Here is a 6,612-nt window from a genome sequence, read left to right as displayed (position 1 = left end):
TATGCACTTTGGGTAATACATACAATTCCAAAATAGGAGAAAATACTTTAGGATATTCCTGTGCATTGGTGCTAATAACTCCTTTCAGGCTTGCTAAAAGTGATGAGCCGAACATGGGAAAAGTTTCAATTCGAACTCAAACTCAATGTAAGTCTATGGGGGTAGAACTTTAAAAATCAAATGTCCCCATTTTGAAGCCTTATATGCTATTTATTGGCCATTAAAAGTGCATGGGGATTCAGGTACTGCCCTGGGGGACAGGAATCAATGTCTGCCCATATGTGGATTTTTTTTAGTTACATTACCTTTTTTGTTTTGTTTGAAATGTGTGATGATACTGTCTCAGACAAGGAACTATCTGTGTCCAACTCCTTATGTAAATCATAAACTAACCTTCTCCTTTGTGCCTAAAAGTGTTCTTGTTTGCTTCCCAACTTGTATGCTTTCTAAAAATGATATGCTTGTATTATGTGCCTTTCAAAATTACTTTGCCCCTTTAGGACCAAATTCCTATTGATCTATTCTACCTATTTAACCAGTTGACATCCGCGGTGTTAAACCCCCTTCCCATCTGGGCGCGCGCGAGCAGAAAAAAAATGCCGTCTGGCGACGGCAACCCGCCAATGCGACAGTGCCGTCCGTCCGTTTTTCTACTACGGGCGGACGGCAAGAGGTTATTTAATTCCTGAATCTGTAATACATTTCTTGACTTTAAAGTTTTACATTTTTTTTTTACAAATTTCTTGAATTTCCCATTCTATCCTCTTTGTATATTCTTTTTCTTCTTCCGCTTGATATATAACAAAAGATTGGGCACATAAGTTAAATTGCACTGGTATTTCTAGAAGGAATACAAGACAAAATGAACACACAAAAAAGCACAATTACCATTTCTAGATGTTCTCTATTAAATAGCAAATCTTTACTTTAGGTCTTTTATGTAGATAAATGACTAGCTGGAATAGGTGACTTGCAAATCACTGGCTGAATTAGGAAATAAAGAAATACCAGAAAAAGTATTCTCAATCAGAAATGTTGTCACTTTCCCAAATAGATGTGTGAACATCTGACAGGGAACTGTAGTCTGAATGGAAGGCTGCATTTAAATTTGGATAACAATATGACAAAGTAAAACCAGGAAGACCTAGTTAACCATAATTTATAGTATGCCGACTTGTAAAACAAATAATCAATTCATTTAATCTTCTAATAGGAGTGGCTGGAAGTTAACCTAATAACATCTAGCCTCTGACTAAGGACTGCTTCACTTCTCCTTTTGGACTATCCCTAAACCCACTGCTGCCTCTTCACTCCAGCCAAATCAGTAAATACCTCCTTTCTAACCTCTTCTCCAATATTTAACCCCTCAGTTTGTCAAACCCTTTAAACCCTGTTGTGTAGGCTATTTTTGATTCTGTCCTTTTGATCTAAGACTTTATTGTGCCAAAACAGAACCTCCTTAGCCTCATTATGTTATGTTTTTTACAGGAACAAAAAAACTGAATGAAAAAGTACTACACAAAACTATCCCCTAAATATTCTCTAAACTATTCTCTTTTTAGTCAACCTCAACTAGATAATAATATATAATATACATATAAAAATAATTTTGATCTGATAAATTAAAAGCTTTTTGGTATACATGTTCAATAAGCGTGAAAATACCTGTGAACTGATACATTTTCTTTGCCTATGCTTGTTCCCAGATATCTTTATGAACTGCAAAATACCTCCTATGATATAAAAAAAAAAAAAAAAAGGAAAGATGTTCTGTTATCCAGCACACTTTGTCATGAAGGGGCCTGCAGGGGTGTGGACACAACAACTACACTGTGTGGGATAGCCTAGGGAGACTGCAGGCATGCCATATCAGAGTAGGCCGACATATGGCGAGACACCATGGGCCTGTAGATTCAGGGGACTGGACTTGCGCTGAGGAAAGCACCATTGACTGTCATTGGATCTGGACCTGAAACAGGACTGGGCCAAAGCACAAAAATAGTCTCATGTGAGAGCAGGTGAATTGGGATAACCAGGGTAAGGAGTCTAAGAGCCAGTCAGTATTCACCAGTGACCCACTTATGGGAGTGATGGGCCACAATATAGGCTGACCCAAGGCCATGACCCCCAGGTGTACCCTGCTCAAGCACCACAGACCAGAAGCTGAGGAGGAAACAGGATACCGGTTAGCAATCTCCTGATCAGAATGATGGACACATAAACCAGTAACTAGCTATAGGTCAGTCGCTGGCAGATAACCAGGAACAAGTTGTAGGTCAGGGGCAGGGAGCAAACAGGATGACCAGGAAAGGAGCCAGAAGGTCAGTATGGGCAGCAACTAGTATAGCCAGAAGAAGGTACATGAAAGTGGGTATAGGATGTGCTCATGGTGGAAAGAAAGAGCACACCTGGGGATTGGAGACCTGAGTGATAGCATTGCTTGGCCAGAAACCAGCAATATTGTGCAAGTTTAACTAGGAATATTAGGTGTGTGACTGAATGAGGGAAGGAGTGCAGATCCCACTGGCTGCAGCCTTAAAAACAGCAGGATGCAGCTTTGTAACCTGTGCCGGATACTTTTGTAGGCAGGAGGTGGCAGAGGTGATAATGGAGCGAGGAAGGTAAGTTGCACTGACACGCTCCATGTCCTAGGGTGACAATGCTGCTCCTCTGTAGATGCAGTGCGGTGAGTGAATGTTGTCCCCCCAGGACAAGAAATGTGTTACTGGTAGAACCACTGGGTGAAAAAAAAGGGAAACAAATTCAGCCATCACATCTAGGGCTAGTAAGTTGTAATATATTACATTTTTGTTCATAGGTTTAGATATGCTTTAAGCAGCAAATTGATAAATATCATAGCCAAATCTTGCCTATTTGTTCTCCACTTTATACGAGTTAGCCATTGAAATTTGTGACAAGAGAGTAAAGTGTAAAAGTGTTCAACTAGCTGGTTGGAATTTGTGACAAGAGAGTAAAGTGTAAAAGTGTTCAACTAGCTGGTTGGAATTTGTGACAAGAGAGTAAAGTGTAAAAGTGTTCAACTAGCTGGTGAAAAAAACAAACAAGCACTGGAATATGGCAAAAATAACAAAAAAAGAATTATGCCACCATAGCAGTATTGTCTTGTAATAACGGTCAGCATTGACATTTTGCACAAAACATAAATGAAATATAAGTTTCAACCTATTTTAGACAAATGTTTTTGGCCAACACTTCAATAACACCAGTTCAGTAGCTAAAGTGGTGTTTGAAATGTGTGGAAGACGCTAAGACAATTAATCATATAGTCGTTTGTACATATTTGTTCTTAACTTGGAAGAAAGGTTGGCACTGACTGGAAAATAATTGTACTTTGAATAAGTGTACAGCTGGGGCAATAAATTGATCAGAAAATCATGTATCTAATTTATATAAGAGACAGATAACGAGCATGGGTACACAGGTGTTTGCAGAAGTACATCGGTAGATGTAGCAGATGAATAATAAGGCTCAGCTGGAACACCATAAAACAAGAGCACCTGCAAGACCATGTTTTCTACTTACTGAAAAATTCACACTCGTAAAATGAACCTTCAGGGTTGTACTACTAGACAAATATATCACAGTCCTGCAGAAATGTACTGAAAATGAAGGTTTTAGAGCACACATCATAACAGACGTTAAGGTTTTCAAAAGCTTACGTTGCAAGTAAATCACAATAGCAAAGATGGAAATGGTGTTTAATAATATCCAGCTAAGTTAAGTTGTGTCCATCCGAGAATGCGATCAGAGCAGTCCACATGTAAGCAGGATCAGCTGTACTGCCTGCTCTTTATAGGCTTCATAGTGTAGAAATGGACGAATTGGCCAGCTCAGCTCGCTATATACTGAGCTTTGGGTCATGGGAGGACGTTAGTATATGTCCTCCTGTGATCCTAAAGAGAACTATGGGATAAAAAGGTTACCCCATAGTTCTCTTTTAATGCACACTATATAATCTGCTTTAGTAGGCTGCGGTTTAAGAGGGAGAGACCAGGCAGGTTTAAAAATCAAGAAATCAAAATTAGAGTGTATTATTTCATAGAAAAACAGACATATTGTACAGATTTGATGCACAGTATAAAAGCAGGTTTACTAGGCCTCAATTTCAGGAGACTCCAGACAGGTTTTAAACAAGAAATCGAAATTTGAGTATTATTTGACAGAAAAAGACAAATATTGTACAGATTTGATGCACATTATATAAGCAGCTTTAGTAGGCAGCAGTTTAAAAGGGGAAGACCAGGCAGTTTTTTGGGGAAATAAAAATTAGAGTGTATTATTTCTGAGACCACAGCCACAAATATTGAACACACTTGCTGCATGGTATGTAAGCTGTTTTACTAGGCCACAATTTAAGAGGGGGAGACTAGTCAAGTTTTATTGTGATCTGCAGTCATATGGTTTAGGTTCTGCCTGTGACTGTTGACTGCAGCTGGGCCTGTATGCTGTGGTTGGGAAAACAACCTAAAAGCATCACTGATACAGCCACTGCCACTCGTCTTCAGTGATCTGAGGAACAGAGGTACGTTGGGCTTGAGAGAGGATCCTGCAAACATGCTGATGCATTCTCCGTTTTTCCTCTTTTTGGTTTTAATGTGATTACACGGATTGTTTAGTGGATACAGGTGTTGCTAAGTGTGTCTTAGTCTGCCCTATTTGGTGTGCTACTTTAATGGGGTTGGTGCTGGTTCACAACCAGCTATGGCTAAGGCTGAGTAAGACAGAAATGCATCAGCGGTTGTTTCTTGTACAGATGCATGTGGAATAATGTGACTTGTTGGAAGAGCATCATGTGCCCATTTTGCAGTTTATGTAATATAATAGGTCTTGTATCATAGGACATTTTTAAACTGATGGAGACTTCTATTTGACAACTGTAGACCATGATAACTTCCTAAAAGGTGTTTGTTAATTGTATCTGTCTTATTTGATGTTACAAAGTATATTAGATATAGATTTTCTGCACCAAATGACTTAGCTTTTATATACTTGCCAGACGTGTCATATTTTATTGGACAGCTTTTACCTGCTCTGTGAAAGCGTTGCTTTTTCCAATAACTTGAAAGGACACATTACTTTTGGCGATACATTCACACCATTTTATCTTCTCATGTTTCTCTATGCACATAAATAGACTTCATTAAAAAAAAACATATTTATTTTGCGCTTTCAGGCCACATTTACATTTCAGTGCACTTGTTTGTGTACGCATTAACGTGCTGTTTATGCACATCAGGGTGCTTTACCATTCATTTTGTGTTGCACCCCAAAATGTAATTCATGGAGAAAACAAATGTACCTGCCCCTCAGCGCACCCCGATACAAGTAATAGGGAACACCTCCACTGCCTTTCAATACGCTAGAAAAGCTTTTTTACCCATGGGTGCACATTAAACCCAATGCATGCCCAGAAACACACAATGACATGCCTATGTGAACTTTACAACATGACTAATCATAATTGTTTAGATAATATTAATCATAGTACACCCCCTCTTTCAACCGCAGGTTCTCATATCACAATGACGTTTATATTTTGAATGCTATAAGTGATGAAAATGAAATCCTGCCCAGCGTCATTAACCCTTTCATGACCAGCAGTCATTGCTGCCTACAAGTCAAGACCAAATTTAGTTGTGTCGGTATAGACTGTTTAACTTGACAATAAATTTAAGTCATGTGATTGGAAACCACACTATTTGGTCAGTGACAGCTCGGTCTGACAGTTAACAGCCCAGCACAGTGTCAGCTGCTAGATGTCATAGTGAAAAAGTAAAATTGGTTATGGTCAGAGGGTTAGTTATTGGACCTTGCATGGTCCTTTACGGTTGTTGGCATACGTTATGCCGTAATGTATACACTGTTGCGTATGAATGGGGTGCTATGTTGGTGCCCGAATGTTACTGTAATGTAATTGTTTACTATGCAAAATGAATAAAAAGATTTTTCAAAAAAGAAAAGAAAAAGTAAAATAATGTTCCCTCTGCACAGGGCAAAGTAAGATTGATTTACAGATTACAGATGGGAAGAGGTTAAAAGTCTGCAATTGTGACCTATTTATAAAAAGGGATGAACCTGTAGTTTTGTTGATTTTGTTAGCCTTTCTGCATACCTATTAAGAACTGCAGCTATTTGTAATATGATATTTCACTATGTTTTACCACATTATTATCACAGTGATTTCTATTTTTCCCTTAAATTTCTCCTATTTTTACACATCTAATTTTTTTTTCTCCAAAATGTTTTTATTCTAACTCAAGTTTGGCACTGCTTCTGTAACCTTACAAAAAAGCTGTGCATTGCCATTAATCGCATTCCTGAAAAGGGGTCAGGGGCAGTTATGTGTTCGATGTTGTCGACCCTTTAAAAATGACTGGGCTGGCATAACATTTACAATGCATGCGTTTATGTACCAGACAATGTGTGGCCTAAGGCGTTAGTGGCGTAGACAGGAACCGTAGTACATACCATGACATTTAAAATGGAAAAATAAAATGTTAGTACTGAACAACTCACAAAGACCTTTCTTAAGTTGACTTTTTTTTTTTTTTTTTTCCTACCTTCAACTGTTTTATTTTTTTTTTTTCAGGT

The 6,612-nt window shown here is 38.4% G+C and overlaps 1 protein-coding gene across 1 annotated transcript in view; it reads right to left on the bottom strand.

Moving 5' to 3' along the window:
• KLHL32 (kelch like family member 32) overlaps positions 1-6,612 on the bottom strand; it is a 127,573-nt gene that overhangs the window by 116,990 nt on the left and 3,971 nt on the right. The window contains exon 2 of the mRNA XM_018558810.1: positions 1,333-1,339. The gene's annotated coding sequence lies outside the window, so the exon portion shown is untranslated. The remainder of the gene's footprint in view (positions 1-1,332; positions 1,340-6,612) is intronic.

This window comes from Nanorana parkeri, unplaced genomic scaffold (genome assembly GCF_000935625.1).
Source record: "Nanorana parkeri isolate BGI_ZX_2015 unplaced genomic scaffold, ASM93562v1 scaffold360, whole genome shotgun sequence".
Taxonomy (NCBI): domain Eukaryota; kingdom Metazoa; phylum Chordata; class Amphibia; order Anura; family Dicroglossidae; genus Nanorana; species Nanorana parkeri.
This window is presented reverse-complemented; position numbering and strand designations above follow the sequence as displayed.